The sequence below is a fragment of the Myotis brandtii genome, unplaced genomic scaffold (genome assembly GCF_000412655.1).
Source record: "Myotis brandtii unplaced genomic scaffold, ASM41265v1 scaffold520, whole genome shotgun sequence".
In the NCBI taxonomy this organism is placed as follows: domain Eukaryota; kingdom Metazoa; phylum Chordata; class Mammalia; order Chiroptera; family Vespertilionidae; genus Myotis; species Myotis brandtii.
Genome location: NW_005369827.1, coordinates 3460170 through 3478274, shown reverse-complemented (window position 1 = coordinate 3478274; position 18105 = coordinate 3460170).

The window sequence follows — 18105 nt, the reverse complement described above, 5'->3', positions numbered from 1 at the left end:
TATTGACAAGCAGGGTAGCAAATAGGTTCATTTCTCTATGTCACCTCTGGTCAATTGGTAAATTGAATTTCTAAAGAGCTTATTGAAGATTCTAAGGCCCAAGGAATAGCAGGTCAATGTACATTCTTAATGTTTGCCATTAGTTGGGATATAGGAGGTGGTTTAGTCATTCCAAGACTCACCATCCTAGCCCGAGGTCATATTAAGCCACCTTAAGACAATCTAAGTCACCCAAAGACAATTGTAACCTAAACCGAGGCATCATGATCATACTGTGTCCTCCAGATCCTGCTTCCCCATGATTCTTTAAGAATTATCCTCCATGCCCCTACACTATGTAATGGACCATGGATACATTCTTAATGTTTGCCATTAGTTGGGATATAGGAGGTGGTTTAGTCATTCCAAGACTCGCCATCCTAGCCCGAGGTCATCTTAAGGCACCTTATGACAATCCAAGTCACCCAAAGACAATTGTAACCTAAACTGAGGTATCATGATCATACTGTGTCCCCCAGATCCTGCTTCCCTGTGATTCTTTAACATTATCTCCATACCCCTACACTATCTAATGGACCATGGATATTAGTTATCTCTCTGCCCCTTTTCACTGGCTCTGTGAAAAGTCAGCCCTACACTGGATTGCCACTCTTGACTTTCACACCAAGTATTTTCCAGGTGCTATCACCTGGAAACAAATTAGGTTCTGCTAATCAGATATCTTTCATAAGATTCCAAAGGCCTAATAGAGTGAATTCTATATTCCTGCCACTCTTGGCTGTGGCTGCTGTTAAGAAAGGTTATAACAATATAAAATCTCCCTACATCAGCATTCCAGGGTTATCTTCAGTTCCTTGGGTTTGATGAAAGGAGGCTTCTTGCTTCCAAGGAAAGCTGCAATGAAGGCCTCAAGACAATGGCTCACCTAGTGGGGCAGTGATGCATTCTTCCTAAAGATGTTTCAGGAAACCCAACCTAGACCTCTTCCTTCAGCCTCTACAATTATCTTCTAAACACCTATTTTTTGTGTGGTTAAACCTCTTTTCTGCCTCAAATACATACAATGATATTCATAGAAGATTTAACATCATATGAGGGAGGGGCAGAACAGAACATGAAGAGTTTATGGCAAGGAAACACAATTTCAAACTGAGCATGGGACCTTAGACATCTTTATTATTGTCTTTAGATCAATTTCTCTTGAGAGTTTTCACCAGATACTTTACATCACAGTAAATCCCAGCTACATGCAATTTTATCTCTTCTTTCAAGATTGTTTCTGACTTGCCAAATTCCCCCTAAATTGCACAGAAATTCACTTTCCTCATTTTCCAACCCTGAACCTAGTTCCCAGGCCAATTTTGTATATCCAAATCCACCAGAGTACAGAACAGCTCAAAATATTTCACATAACAAGAACGACTCTCTTATGCAAGATGTTTCATCCATTAGATAATAATAGTTGGTATGAAAGCCAGTAAAACAAAGGCTGACGTATCACATGAGAAGTTTAAAGAGTGACCATCATGGTGTTATCCTCACTCACAAAAGCGCTACCTACTTCCCAAAGGGGGATTTGCTAGAAGTGGAATGAAAAGCCAGTACCACCAGCCAGCTTTCTCTCTCTCCCTCTCACCTCCAACCTTCAAATACGGAAATCAACCCTGCTTGGTACTTTTGATCAGATTATACGAGTCTTAATTTCAATCCAATGCTATTTTTCCCTATTGTTATTTTGATTATTGTTTCCTTCTAGCTAATCCTTGTTCTTCTTTTTGGAATATCCCTATTCTCCACATCTTAGAACACCTGCTGCTACCCTCCAAGTTTCTTCTCTTTTTCCTTATGATTTCATTCTCTCTGTTTTGAAGTGTGTCTTCCACTTGACCCTCCAGGCTACTAATGTCTCCTTAATTCATTTACTCAGTTTTTAAATTTATAAAGTATAAGATTTTAAGTTTCAGGAAGTCTTTGTAAATCTATAATAGAACTTCTTTGATTCTCTTTTAAAAACGTTTTGTGGTGGTTACTTTAATAGTCATCTGTCTCCATAACAGTTTTATTACTACACTAGAAGCTTTTCTATTCTCTCTCTCTTTCCCTCTTCCACTCTTTCTCTGTAATTCTCTTTTTCCCTCCCTCCGTCTCTCACTCTCTTCTTGTTCTACTTCAAGGTGACTATTGGGTCCCCTTAGATTATAATTATTCTTTTGGCATACTCATGACTTTATTCCTATCCCAAACTAAAAGCATACCTGGGAGTGACAGAAGCCTACAAGTGGTAGGAAGTACTGCTGTTCACAGACATGATGTGAAAACTGGCATTAGGAAGGTTGAGAACCACTGACATACAGGATGCTAAAGCAGTTCAAATAAGTCCAGCGGGGTGAGCGGGGAGGAAGATCACAGTGACCCCCCGAAGACTTCACAGTGAGCAGGTCCTCTTGGAACAACCTGCAAGGAATGACAAGGCTTTTTTCCTCTTGGGGATGCACAGATCCCAGAGGTACAATCTCTCTTTAGGAACAAGAGTTCAGATTCTGAGCCCAGATTAACTGCCAGTCCGAGCATTGAGAGTCATCCTAAACCCCTAGCCCAGGGCAGGATCCGAGTCTTCACCTACACCCTCTAGCCCGAGCATGTCTATGGAAAAACAGCTGCTGGTTGGATGAGAGTTGGGAGTGGATGTCAGGGCAGTAGGGATATGTCAGGCCACTGTCTCATCAGAATTCTGCTAATGTTGAGGAGATGGCAAAGATAAAAGCAAAGGGAACCAGGCAAGACAGATTGAAACAGCCCATATTATTTGTTTTATGCCTTATCACTTTCCACAAAAGATTTAATATGACTTACAGCAGAGCACATGCAATAAAACAGCAAAATGTAAACAGAGATTAAAAATAAGAACCAAACAAAACATAATTCAGGAGAGGAGATCCTGACAAGAAAGAAAAATAAGTTACTTTTATCTAGAGCTGGATTAATGGGCAGTTGCTGGGACACTGATTTCTGGTGAATAATAAAGCATCATTAGGGTACAGTCACACAATGTAAATTGGTCCCTTTCCCAATGAAGTGGGTAAAATGAAGTCAAAATTTAAAAAACCCTTACTGTACTACTTTATTTTTTGAATATTTCCCCCCTATTCATACATAAACTTAGTGAGTTAGGTGTCAGTAAAGTGAGCTGAGGTTCTAAAGCCAAATTAAGTCAGAGATAGGTCTACTTATGAAGCATGAGGAATATAGTTCACTAAATTTTAAACCTGGTTCATGTCTTCAAAGAAGTTGTCTTGGGACTCTATAATTCTATAATGTCTATACGTTAGAAAGTTATAAAAGAAACACAGAAAAATGAGAACTAGCTAAAACAGGAAAACATTTGAAAAATATTTGGGAAAATATTGAGTGGATGTGATTTTGTCTGCTATAACTTCTAACGTCTTAGAAAAATATATCTCCCCACCTCCACTTTACAAAAGTTTTAAAATATATTTTTAAAATTTCCATCCGAAAAAGCACCAAGTTACTTAACCTGCCTATCAAGTACTACATCTCAGTCTGGCCTTACATGTAGCACATTCAGCAATAAGCCTTGTTAAAGCAGTTCTTGTAACCCACTTTTACCTTACCAGAAACCAGATCCTGACTATAATAATTATGTATAATGTGCCTAGTTCAAGTACCTAGCTCTGAAAATATCTATAATCATTTTTAATTCATGTAATTTAAAGAAAAAATGATTTGAGAATTATTAATCACATAGTTGAAATGAAAAATCTATTACATATTAATATACAGTTAACTTGAACATTAACATAAACAACTTTCTCTAAATAATTCTCCAGTTTCATCCTGATATTAACCAAAAGTTCCTTCTCAACAAAAAATTAATCTTCCTTACCCAGCCTGGCAAAAAGAATATACTCTGTTTTGGTTCAGTTTTGATTTATCTTCTTTCAAGTCTTGCCAGGAACCTTGTTATTTGAGCCTGCGATACTTTTAACATATTATTATGAGACTCCACAAAAGCATAAGGTTCATGGAAATGACCAAATCTATATTAATTTCCTTTGGTGGATGCTGACTTTCTCCAATATATTGTATATTAAAGGTCATTTCCTTCTCCAAACGCAGCTCTAAGCTCTTACCATGTGGTTATCCTTCCAGACCTCTGTGTTCTCCTCTGGATGGAGTCAAGAACCTCTATGGTAAGAAGGGACATAAAGATTGGAGGTCCAAGCAGGAAACAACTCCCCCCCATGAGCACAAAAAAACTGCAATGTCACTCTCTATGAAATATATTTAAGTAGCTCCATGTGCTGCAAGATCTCAGAGCTGTTACGGTTCAATAATTTAATTCCCCCAAATCACATGGCTGCATACAGAGCTATAGACCATAAATGTTATTTCATACTTATCAAGTAAGATTTAAAACCCTTTCTCACAGGCTCCCTCATTTGATAGCTGACAAAATCCTGCGAAGCAGATAAACAAAACATAATTATCCTCATTTTACAGCTGAAAAAATCTTAGAATCTTAAATCTGTAAGTTATAGAAAAAGTCATAGTCCTTAAAGTCACTTGATGTAGGTTCTTTTCTATTCATCTTAGCTTCCTCCAATCTCCAGAATCAGTTATGAGGATTAAATGAGATACTGTATATAAAAAATGCTGGTATGATCCTGGCATTTTACTACTAGATCGTCAATAAATAACATTTATATGCCTTTTCTCTCTCAGAGAGCAATCTTGGTCTGACCACTCAGCCAATAAATGGCAGAGTTCAGAAGAGAACCCAATTTCCTAACCTAACCAAGTGGAAAAGTATCTGTTCAGGGACCACAATTCCCCTCCATCCTTAATCTTTGTGGTTATGCCATAAAGTAAAAATTTCTCCCACACAGACATAGAGGCAGATTCGAGTTTGGGGCAGCCTGACACTTGTACAATTTGAAAGGTCCCTCTTTAAGAAAATAACACCAAATTGAAAATATAAGGTTAGGTATAAAAGTGCTATTTATTTAGAATGAGAGAAATCACCAGTTATAACTTTTTAAACAGCGGACTAAAAATGAAAACATTACAAAATCCAGAAAAATAATATAATATGTATGAATCAACTATATGACAAATCTCTATAATAATTTTTTTCCTACATTTTTTTCACCTCTTCACATAATAATTTTGAAATATTTTCCAAATGCAGACACTAGCAGAGTAAGTCTTTGTCATAGTTGATTGCTTCACTTTATTGAAGGCTATTTTACCTGCCAGTTGGTTTGGAGCTGCCACACTTCAGCAAGGCAGGATATACTAGATACTCAAAGGTGCCATCTACTCTACTTGAATGCATAAAATAGGCAACTTCACCAACTTGTCCTATTGCTATAGACTTGTGTCCTATACACACAGGAATTCTGATAAATTCTATTTTATGTCATTCTCTATGCAGTGTTGCTGACTAGTGAGAATATCTGCTTGCAATAGGTATCAATATGAGCTGAACCTTCCACTTATAATTTTACATGTCTGACACTGGAAGAATTTTCCACAGACTAGTTTCTGGCTCCTTACATTTCAAGCTTTGTTCCATCCCTTTTCCTACCAACAAACTTCTGGAGGTGGTTTATATTGCTGGGGAGAAAAATATTTTTCTCTAACCCTCTAGGTTCTTTTGGCTGGTCTAATAATTCAATTGACATGAGACACATTAACAGGAAAGAAAAAAAATTTAATTTGTACAAACAGAGGTTGCGTAGATATGGGACCTTTTATACTTTTTAGACAAACAAACAATAAATCTGTGAAGAACTGACAAGACAAAGAAACGTAGCCTTGGGTGTAATTAGTGAAGAAACTAAGTAGAGTTTGTTTACCCAGCCTTCTGGGCCCTGAATTTTCTATCTCTGGTGATAAGGATGTCTCTCTACCTCCTATGCAGGGAGGGTTCCTTTCTCATGAGAGATTTATTTCCTGCTTTGAGGGAGACAGAGAGGAGGGCTACAGTATCCTTTTTGTATAGGCTATTTCTCAAGCAACTTTAATTCAAAATAGTAAATATGCCAAAGTAGTAAAATATTCAAATAGTAAACATGTCTTGGGGTGGCAAATTTTCTCCCCTACAAGAGCATGATTCTGCACCTTTGGGTGAAGATTGTGGATGAGCATATAGTGAGCAAAGGCGTGTTCCTGTAAGCTACATATACATTAGAACAACTATCAATAACTTAGGTATATACTGAAGAGACTGCAAGCTACACAAGTTATCTCATAAATCCCTTAGCCAGATCCCAAAAATGCATGCAGTCCCTCCACCACCACACACCACGAGAGGAAGTATGTCAAAGGAAAATCTGGAGCAGAGAAGGTGGTCTTCACTGATCGCTGTCAAATATATCATATTTTTTCAAATTTTATGAAACAAATGATCCTTTGTACTCCTTACAAGGCCCCTCCTCCCAGGACCTGAGGTTGGGCTAGTGCAAGTGAGAGGCCGGAAGCATCGGCTTGGTCAGCCTCACAGGAAATCCAGCTGTGGAAAGACTCATCCCAAAGCAATAGCAGGGAGCCAATTTAATCAGATGCCTCCATTTTTGCTTATAGGGAAGAAAACATTTCTGGGATTCTCAAGCAATTGAAAAGGATATGCTAATTCCTTACAAAGACTACCTTCACCCTGCTTTCCATTTAGTTATTTTCTTTGACCAGTCTTGTTGCTTTGAAAAACGAGGAGTATCTAGGCAAAGAAAAGCAAAGGATTTATGACTTGGGTGAAGTGAAAAAAAAATGCCTATGTAATGGTTGTTCATTGTATGACATTTTGACCCTTAGAAATATTTTTTAACATGTTAGCTATACCCCCAGCTTTGATTTTCCCATGTGGTCTGACCATTTCAGATTTACTTTAAGCCTGAAAACAATACAAACTGAAAAGCTCCTGCAGCAACTGAGCTACAGGTTTGTTTGGATTCTGGCTTGTTTTCATTTCACCATGGATCTTTGAGCAGTCCCTGAGCTCATTCAATTTTCAGGCCCACTCATCTGGAACTTCAAATCGAAGGAGGGACCAATCATCTCCCTAATGGATTTGCAGAGCTGCTGGCAGTATCTTAAAACCACTTGTGCTGCCTACAGAACAGTGTGTGCACATTGCGATGGCCCCTGGCCTACGTGTGGATGGCTCCTTAAAGGCCCAAGGGAAGGGAAGGGGCCAGGCATGCTCTTGCTTGTGATTTCCTCATCGTTTGTCATTAATACTAGCCAGCCTCGCCTTGGAGCTTTGTGAAATGGTTTGACCACTCAGTTTTCTTTAGAGTCCAGAGTGCTCTTTCTTTATTGTCTTTCTCCCTTTTAATAACCTGTTTTTCAAGAAGGTATCTGATTTGAAAGAAAACAAAAGCAAAATGCCCACACTCAGCTCTGATGCAAACGAATGTATTTTAGTATCCCATTAACACCGTATTTATCCACACTGGCTGCACATTAAAATTACTCGGGAGCTTTTAAAAAATACTAATACCTGGGCCATATCCAGACTAATAAAAACAGATGTTCTGGGAGTTGGGCCTAAGCGTGAAGATTTTTCTAATATCTCCCCAGGTGAATCTATTTTATTTTCATGGGAAAATGAAACAAAAGGAAAAATCTGAGGCTCCATTTGTGGAATTTCAGGTCACAGAAAGCAAGGGAGTTATTTTAGGGACCAGATGGCAGAGCGCTTTTCCCGCAGCCTTAGAATCCCAGGAGTCGTTGATGTACATCTCCCACTCATAGATAGAGCCTACTCTAAAAATGCCTCACCTACAGCAATCAAAATAGGATTAAACCAACCAACAGAAGTGCCAATATCTGATGACAATTCAGTCCCACAACATCAATAAAATGTTGCTTTTGTATTTCATCTACAGATTTCATCAACTGTATTTTGTGCATGTCACAAACAGTGACAGCAGATGTCATTATAGGACAGAATGCCATTTCTCTGTTAATGTTGTTTATTAACGAGCATTGTGTGAGCCCCTCTTGTGGACACCACGTCCTGGGAACCATTAAGAGATGTGGTAATAATGACAAAGATATTCTCTCATCAGCTATGAAACCCAATGATTCTAAAATAAATCTCTGCTGTGGATGCAGAACACTTGAAAAGGACTTATGAAATGGGATTTTGCATGCATCAGGGACCAAATTGCCTCTTTATGATCTGCCTGAAATTCCCCTTTCTTCTAGATGAGTCAACGTAAGATTCATGGTCTGAATTTGAAAAGGGTGATATTACACTATAGCACCTACTGAACCCTTGGTATCTACTGAGTCAAGGTTTAGGGCTCTGAGCAGGAACATTCTGCAAGGGAAGAAGGGACCGGAGCAACCCAAGCTACACAAGGTAATGTGAACTCTGGTGCCCAGTAGAAAAGAGAAGAGCAGCAGGAGGATGGTGCCAGAGGGCAGGAGACAAGGGTCAGAAGAATACAGACATCACACCCTCCTCCTACCTCCTCCGTGCCACCTGGGATAGGCCCAGCCTCTGTGTATTCAGGGTAACTAATTGCTGGTTTGAAGCCTTTGGGCCTTCACTTAACCTTGACTGTTCTCCACCAGTTTATAGCTGCCCCCACTCCTGCCTGACCCCAAATATAGGGTAAGAAAATGTCCTTTTAAAAGAAAGTCAAAAAGTGAACCGTGGGTTACTAGGAAGAGAGAAGTAGATGACCGGACAATAGTAATAGTAATAGTAATAGTAATAGTAATAACAATAGCAATAGCAACAGTAATAGTAGTACTAAGACACTGCATATTTACTAGAGAATAGTAATGTCAGCTATGTTTACTAAGTTCTCTCATTTCTAGAAACATATTCCACCTTTTCCCCTTCCCCTCAAAGGGACATTCCTATGCTATTCTGTCTAGAAAGAGAGTTTTTAGAGCACATGTGAAAAATTCACATAACCTCCATTCTAGATTGAAAGGATTTGGGTAAGAGCTTCCTGTTACTTGGTGGGTAAGACCTGAGTCCAAAATAATACTATTATTATTTTTATGTAGAAATTCTGACCTTAATATAATCTATAGAATTATGGAATAATTTTATGTTTTTGCTTTTACATGCTACCTCTTCCAACCAAAATTACCATTTGTTAGAACAACTGCCTTTATATCTTATGATATCATTATAATCAGACATTTAAAAAAAAAAACTACTTACATTCTGAAGTAATCCCTACCCCCAGACCAAAAGCGTTAAATCATGTTTGCTTTTTATTCACTACATGTAACCTATAGAAAATAAAGTTACTTTGTATGTTGCAAGGTAGGCCTGGATTGGTGAAACAAGCTGAATTCAGAAGTTCCCAATCAATGGTAAATGCTATTGAGAGAGATTATAAAATGAGGAATTGAACAATATATCCTAGATAGTATGAAGGTGTAAATAAATACATCTCAAGTGAGTCAGGCCCAAATTTACTGGCTCTAATTTTCAAATTGGATCATAAATTCAAATTATTTTGTGACAATCTAATTGAGATTCAAGGCTACTCTAGCATTTGAAAATACAGCACCAAAATCTTAGCTTTGTTTGCAGCAGTAGCTTGCTAAAACACAATAGTAATTAAATGAGGAGTGAGCTTTTAAGGGAAAATAAATGATGTGGACTTTCTTTTTTATAGTTATTTGACTTAGGCATAGAAGATATTGAAACAGTAAGAATTTATATGTAGACAGCAAAGAAAACTGTCATGTATTGAAAAATAATTCCTAGCATGTCATTCCAATAAATATAGAACAGTAAATCCAAGTCCCATATGTTTTAGTGCTGGTCTACTTATATGAACTTTCCATAAGTACATTTAAACCATTAATTAAGACCAAAAGTATTTTATCATTTGAGGAAACTCAATAGTATTGTAAGCCAAAGAGCAGCCCCTATTGTGCCCTGTATGATAGGATTTGACACACATACACAAAAATAATAATGACATACAAGATAGGAGTAAGACAAGTTAATAAAGGCAGCTTTCAGTCAGGCATCAGATTTGGTCCAGGAGAAAGAGTTGAAGGGAAAGCAACATTAAATGAGCCCTTTTCATTCATTCATTCATTCATTCATTCATCCAATGAATGGTTTTTGAGTACTTATTATGGTTCCAGCACAAGTTCAGGAGATACAGTAGTGGCCATGACAGCCTTCATAGATCTCGCCCTCTAGAGAGTGACCGCCAGCCTGGTGTATCATAGCCCTGAGAGTACTGGATAATTTTTTAATGGGTACATGTAGATGAGTGGTCATAAGAATATCAATTTCTAAATGTGCTACATACATACAATGGAATACTAGTCAGCCTTTAAAAAAGAAGGGAATTCTACATTATGCAACAACATGGATGAACCTTGAGGACATTATGCTAATGAACTAAACCAGACATAGAAATACAAGTATTACATGATTCCACTTATAAGAAGTATCCAAAATAATCAAATTCAAAAACCAAAGACTGGAATGGTGGCTACCTGGGGCTGGGGGGGAGGGGAAAATGGTGAGTTATTAGCCAATAGACATAAAGTTTCAGTTAATTGAGATGAATAAGTTAGAGATCTGCTGTACATCATTTTACCTATAGTCAACAACATGATCAACTAAAGAACTTGTATGTATATATGCATTACCCATGACCACAGACAATAGGGTGGAGAAGGCCTGAGGCGGGGCAGGGGTGGGCTAGAAGAGGTCAATTGGGGAAGAAAAGGGCCTAGAATTATGTAATACTTCCCACAATAAAGATTTTAAAAAATAACAACAGTGTACACTTGAAATTTGTTAGAAGAATAGATGCCATGTTAAGAGTTCACATCACAATAAAATTAAAAGTAATAATAATAAAATATTAATTTCCAGATTCTAAACTTCCATATGTTCCCTGATGTGCTCTACTAAAACTGCTGAGAACATGACTGTGGTCCAGCCATCATGAGACTCTCCTCCCACTTTCTATTTCATAACCATCTTCCTTCCACCATACAAAACAAAGGTGTCACTTCCTCCCATATGTAGCTATATTCCTATGTAGGAAGGTTGTTAAGAGACTTGTGGAATATAACATGTGAAGGTATGCAAATTAATTCACTTTTTTTAACCAAATATTTAGGAAGTTGTTATGTGCCAGGCACTGTGTTGCACACTAGGAAAGTGCAAAGCAATCGGCTGCATTCACTCCCCTTAAAGAAAAGGCAATCTATTAGGAGAGATAGATGTGTTAAATCTATTAAATTAAAACACATGTGGCAAAACAGTGAAGTATTATTAGAAACAATACATCGGGGCATGGAAATAACTGTTAATTGCTTGTTACATCTCCCAGGCATTACATTTTAACAGAAACTGCAATGTTTATGTATCTCTACGCCTGGGTTTTAGTTTTAAGAAAGTAATCAAAACATTGGACTCCAGCATCTTCATTGTTTTCAGTCATTTCATTTATGCAATTAGATTCCCTACCTATGTGGAAAGTATACTCAAAACAAATAGTGTCTATGAGGAGACTTTCCTCATAGACACTGCATCTCAGGGTGACATATAAAACGAAATCTGTAGATGAACATTTTTTTAAAGTTTATTTTAAAATAATTATTGACTCACAGGAAGTTGCAAAAATAGTCCTGTGTCACCCAGCTTCTAGCAATGGTGACATCTTTTATAATTATTGTACCTTGAAAGGAACTGTGGGCCGCGAGGCTGCAGTGGGCACAGGGGCGGGTCTCAGGCCATCCTCCATGCCTCTGCCCAGCCCCTCCCGCCAAGGCCCCTGGTCCCCTGTCTGCCAGCAGCCCCACTCCCACTGCCGCCGCTCCCATGCACTGATGGCACCCACCCTACTCACATCCGCTGACGGTGGGGAGCGATTGGGGCCAGCACCAGAAGCAGGTGCTAACAGCAGCTGCTGCCCTGATCGCCCCTCAGGAGCACCTGCTTCCAGTGCCCGGCGCCAGTCCCAATTGCTCAGGGACTGTCAGTGGGTGTGAGCAGTGGCTTTGGCATCTTGAGCAGGTTATGCTGTGTTATAAGGATGAACATTAAGGCTCTGAATCATGTGCTGCCTTTTTTATTTATGTATCTGATAAAATAGGCAGGTTTTCAAATGGCTGGGCAGCAAGTTCCCTTCCCCATTCTGCCCCTGTACACAAGGTCTCCTAGCCAAACAACCCTCCTTATCAAAGGGGCCAGGCACGGTTCCTGTTTACCCATGAATGCTAGTTCAAGTTCTCTGCAAGCTGTCAAATTATTCAAACCAGCCAAGTCACATCTTCCCATGGGAACCAGGGGTCACCCCACCCTCCTGATACTATAAAGGCCGCCTCCCAATAGCCCCTGTTGGGAGGCTATTGCAAACCTGTGTGGCCCTGCCTAGGGTGCCGTGTCCTCCTCCCCAGGCTGTGAATATATGTGGCAAATGAACTGCTGTTTATCTCATCTGTTCATTGTCCGGGGGCCTGTGTTCAGCCGTCCCCACAACCCCAGGGCAGGAATCCCTCCCTCACCAACAGGGTCAACAAGAGGTGGCCAAAATATATGCATCACCTCTCTGGTCTCTTAATCTGTAAGTGGGAATTAAAATACGGATAAACTATCTTGCACAGTCTCTGGTCAACAAATGCCCCCTTCTTCTCCCTGACGACGGGGGCCTCGGACGCAGCTCAAGAACCACCTTCGTCACAATGACTTGCCTCTCCTTCTTTTGCACTCTTGCAATTATATTGCTTATGACTCTAACAACATGGACATTATCTTTTCCTATGTATCCATCTTTCCTGGCACTGCCCAACTTAACACTGTACGCAGTTTTGTGACCAAAGTAGACTCTTGATAAATAAAAATACTAGCTAACATTTACTGAGTCAGGCCCAGAGCTAAGAGTCTCACAGTTGTGATCACAATGTATGAGACAGTGTTTTACTTGCCCAAACATGGTGGCTGAAAGCAACAACAATTCTTACTATGTTTCATGATTTTGTGGGTCAGAAATTCAGGCAGGGCTTGGCAGGGTGAAATTTCTAAACGATACAGACGAAGGTCACTCAGTGGTGAGTGGCTGGCAGGTAAACTGGTCGGGGGGCCCACGATGGCCTCACTTTCACGTCTAGTGCCTTGGAGGAGATGGCGTGAAGGCTGAGCTCATCTGAGACCGTCAGACACGGAACTTGGTGCAGTCAGGGTCTTCTTACATGGAGGCACAGGGCTCCTGGGGCAAGTGTTCCTATGAGCAAGATGGCAGCTACGTGACCTCTGAGACCTTGCCTTGGAAGTCACACAGTCACCTATGGTAGCCTATTGGTCAAGCAGCCACAAGCCTCCCCTGTTTCAAGGGGAGGAGACCTAGACCCAGCATGTGATAGGAGGTATGTCAGACATTTTGGCCAGGTTTTCAAGCCACGACAGATATTACCCCACTCTAAAAAAACATAAACTTGGACTGACAAAGGGATTGAGTAACTTCCCCTGTGTCATGAACTGACACCTGGAGAGGTTGTCCACTAATTCCACTCCAAGATAGGGACCCTAAGTATCTGAATTACTTGTTTAATTAAGACACTCTATGTTGAAATATTTTAACGCTCCTCAAAGGACTCACAGTGTATACAGCGTTGGCTGCTTCCTGTGGCCCATGTGTTCCTGAGACAGATAGTCCCGCAGCCTGAGCAGCGAGCTTGCCGGAGAGGGGAAGATTTATCGCTTTGCCAGAGCTGGCATATGGTTATGACACATTTATAGGAGAGGTTGCAATGATTTGGGAAGATGCATCTAAGCTGTGTCACATCACCAAAGATTATGAGGCATCCGAAAAGAAGACTGATTTAAAGGCAGTATGGCTAATGCTGTGGCAGTTGAAAATTGCTTTGAATTTGCATATACGTGCCTTGAAAAGCAAAAGGCAACTACAGTTTTAACTTTTCCGGAAACTGTTTAATTAACACGTTGACTGTTAGTTCATTTAATGCACGCCTGTATGGCCAAAGTGTGTGTGTGTGTGTGTGTGTGTGTGTGTGTGTGTGTGTCTGGTGAGAGGTGAAGGTAAGGGCTGTTAGAAACAGTATTAGCTCATTACGTTGAACACATTACTTTGTAAAAAAAAAATGATCTCATCTGTGGGGAATTCTCACAATGGAAGTGACTTAGATGAAGAGCAGCAACACAGCAGTGGCAAAAAAGGCAGGAGATGGTGGCACTGGGACTTCTCTACGTGATGAGACATCGATTGAAGAATTGAGGGGCACAGTATGAGGCCCTGCGATGTGGTAATGAGGCAGCAGAACACCCTGCAGGCTGAAGCCGGAATCCCAGGTCACACACTTCGCTGCTGATTGAAATTTAAACCAAATGCCAAATGTATCTGAGCCCCAGTTTCCTTATATGCAAACGGAGGATATAACACCATCGTAAAGTGTTGCTGCAAAAATTACAGACTGTGCGAAGGTGCCTAGAAATGGGCTTGGTGCCTTCTAGATAGTAAATGCTGTCTGAGGATGATGATGATTCAGAGATTGTAATTCTCTGCCTCTTCTGATCACCTGTCAGTTCCATGAAGGTTAGAAACATATGTATCAAATTCCCTGTTGTACTACGAGCGTCTAGCACAAGGCATGGCACATATTGAGAGCTCCATACCTATTTGCGTAGACCGATAATGCGTGCATGCACGAGTGCATAATTGGGACAGACAAGGACAACAGCAAAAGGTGATGGGGCTAGAGAAGCTGAGGCGAAACATATGTATCAAATTCCCTGTTGTACTACGAGCGCCTAGCACAAGGCATGGCACATATTGAGAGCTCCATAGCTATTTGCGTAGACCGATAATGCGTGCATGCATGAGTGCATAATTGGGACAGACAAGGACAACAGAAAAGGTGATGGGGCTGGAGAAGCTGAGGAGCATTTCCAGGTGGATAAAAGCATGGGCTTTGGAAAGAGACATGCCTCTGAGAGTTACTGCATCCCTCAATAGCTGTGGGCTGCTGTGAAGACCATAATGCCCCTAATGGGTTGTTGCTGCTGTGATTAAATGAAGTACTGCACAGTGCCCTGCACAGTGAATGCACAGAATACATACTCCAGCACGGACTTGTTAATAATCTAGGTTAGTGGACCCTTTCCCACTCCTTAGATTTCAGTGCATACAGTCAATTAGAATAAGAAGTTTGAGAGCCTGTTAGCTGCAGATCTACAAATCTGACTTTTCCCCCACCCGTGCTCTAAATATTGTGGCTCTATAGGCTCATGCTAATTCTGTTGAGGGCTTTAATGTCACAGCTAGTGTTTCTTTAACCTAATCAGGATGCTTAGTGCCACAGCAGAGTGGATACAAAGCCTCACACTACAATGATCAGAGCTTGCTATTTTAATCCAAATAGGATGATTCATACTTTTCCACCTCCCCAGCAGTTAGCATGTATGCTTATTTGGTTTAATTTTCTTTTTTGTTCTCTGTAATGTCTTGTCTCTATTAATTAAACACTAAGTACATTTTCCCCAAAACTAGTAACCAGCTGCAGCATTCTGGTTTTTCGTCACAAAATGTTAGAGTCACAAGTGATTCTGCAATTCCAAGAAATGGTTGCTTAGTCCTCTGAACTGTGTAAGGAAATGCTTTTGTTGTATTTCTTATTACACTAAACTTGACTTTCCCATTATCTTTCTCTTTAACAAATTTATTTTATTTTTTAAATATGTTTTTATTGATTTTTAGAGAGAGGAAGAGAGAAGAAGAAGAGAGGGAGAGAAAGAGAGAGAGACATCAATGTAAGAGAAAAATATCCATCGGTTATCTCCTGCACTACAACCTGGAACCAGGGCATGTACCCTGACTGGGAATTGAGCTGGGACCTTTTGGTGCAACCAACTGAGCCACACCAGTCAGGGCCATTATCTTCTTTTCAATCACAAAGCAATGCATGCTCTGGTCCACACATTGATTGCTGGAGTGAAGGGAGGCAATCTTTCAAAGTATTGTATTTCTTAAATGCACTCTATAGATTTTATGATTTTCATTCAAATGTTACGTCTGGTTCAATCAATGCCCAGTCTCTTTTCCTTCTGTCATAAAGAAAAATACTACAATGCTCTCTTAAAGGAATATTGTAGAAAAACTTGTCTAAGAATTTTCTGAAAGTAAGTACATGAATAGAAAGTTTACAAAAGAAAAATGCAAGAAAAAAAACCACACAGGAAATGATGTTCACCTTTACTCCCTTCGGGAAGGAAAGATGCCTTTTCCTACCACCCTCCTAGGTTCCAGCCGGGGGTCTATAATTGGACTGACAGAGATAGATTAATAGAAGAGCATACATGTTTATTTAATATACATTTTTTGTGACAAGGGTCCCTTTATAAGGAAATGAAAGCCCAAAGAAATGGTTAACCTGGTTCTTATAATAGGTTTGGCGAAGAAAGTTGTGGAGAAATGCGATAGGACAAAGGGGTATGAACTAAGGTATAAACTGGGGGAAACTCAGCAAGGCTGACATCAGATCCCTACCAGGGTCCCTCCTCCTTGGTGTTAAGGATGTTCATTTTCTCTGGAATAGGGATGGCACCTCTCATAACAGGGTCTTAAAACCTGCTCAGGGTAGAAGCGGGGAGTCAGACAGTCCTTCCAGAACCTGCCATTTTCTCAAATTCCTTCAGCTCAAATATTCAGGATGCTATATTTTGGAGTAGTGTTCTGAACCCTGTCACTACCAAATAAATAATAATAATATGACCACCATGTAGCTAGTGTTTGCTGTATACAATTTTTGTTCCAGGAAACTTGCGAATATTGATTCACTTAATGCTCACAACCATCCTACAAATAGGTACCAGTGAGATTCAAACAGTAAACTGGAGACCATGTTGTAGTGTAAAAACACTGCACTCACAGGAAATGCAAATAAAGCAACATGAAATACTAACTGGCATCTATCAGACGGACCAAACATTTTTGCTTATGACATTACTCAAGGTTAATAAAAAAAATGTTAAACAAGCTTTCCCATAAAGTGATGTGAAAATGCAGCTTGGCACATCAGTTCTATAAACTAATTAAAAGGCTCAGTAAGTTCATACCCTTTAATCCATACATTATGCTTCTAGAAATCGATCCCTAAGAAAACTGTAAGAGATGAGTTGAAAATCTCTGGTGATTCTGGGGGGCCTGGAGTGAGACGCTTAGATTGCATTCTAGGTCCATCGACTGGCAGGTGTGTGGTCCCAGAGACTTAGCCAGCTTCTCTGTGCCACCATTTCCTCAGCTGTAAAATGCATATCATGATGGCGCCCAACTCTCAGGCCTGTTGGGAACTTTTACATCCTTAATACATGTAAAGTGGTCAGAGAAGTATCTGGCACATGGTCAGTGCTATGTAAATGCTAGCTATAAGAAACCCAGGTATACATTGAAAAAAGCATAGGTGAGCACTTAAGTGCCCGAAAATTTATAAATAGTGAAATGCACTAATTCATTTTTAAATTTTATATTCTATGCAATGGAGTACTATATAGCCATTTAAAAATAGTTCTATTTACTGATAAAGTAAGGAAATGTTTATAAAATAGTGTCACATGCAAAAAAAACCACAAAATTTTACACAGAGTAAATTTTCAGTTCCATATATAGATATGTTTGTGCGTTTATATACACCAAAATAGTTGAAAGAAAATGCACCGAAACTTTTAAATACTGGAAATTTGTTGTGGTGTAATACAGATAAACAAATGTTTCTTTTTTCCTTCCACAGGTCTACCAATATTCTTGATACTGCAAAACTAGTGCATAGAATCCAGAGCTCATTTCTCTACCTACAAGTTATAAAGTGATTTGCATAACCCTTTGAGCTAAACTCTCTGAGACTTCCCACCACACACATGGGCTTAGTGCCATTTTGTAGGCCAGATGATGTGCAGGCCTACACATCATCTGGAAGGAATGAAGAATCAGGTCAGTGCCTTTGAGGGAGGCAGGTCGATCAGGCATTTTAGACAGAGCCAACTTCTAAATCCCTCTGTTAACCATTTCCCTTTGGGAATGATTTAGGCATAAAATCTGGGAGAGATGGAGAAAGGAGCGCCCT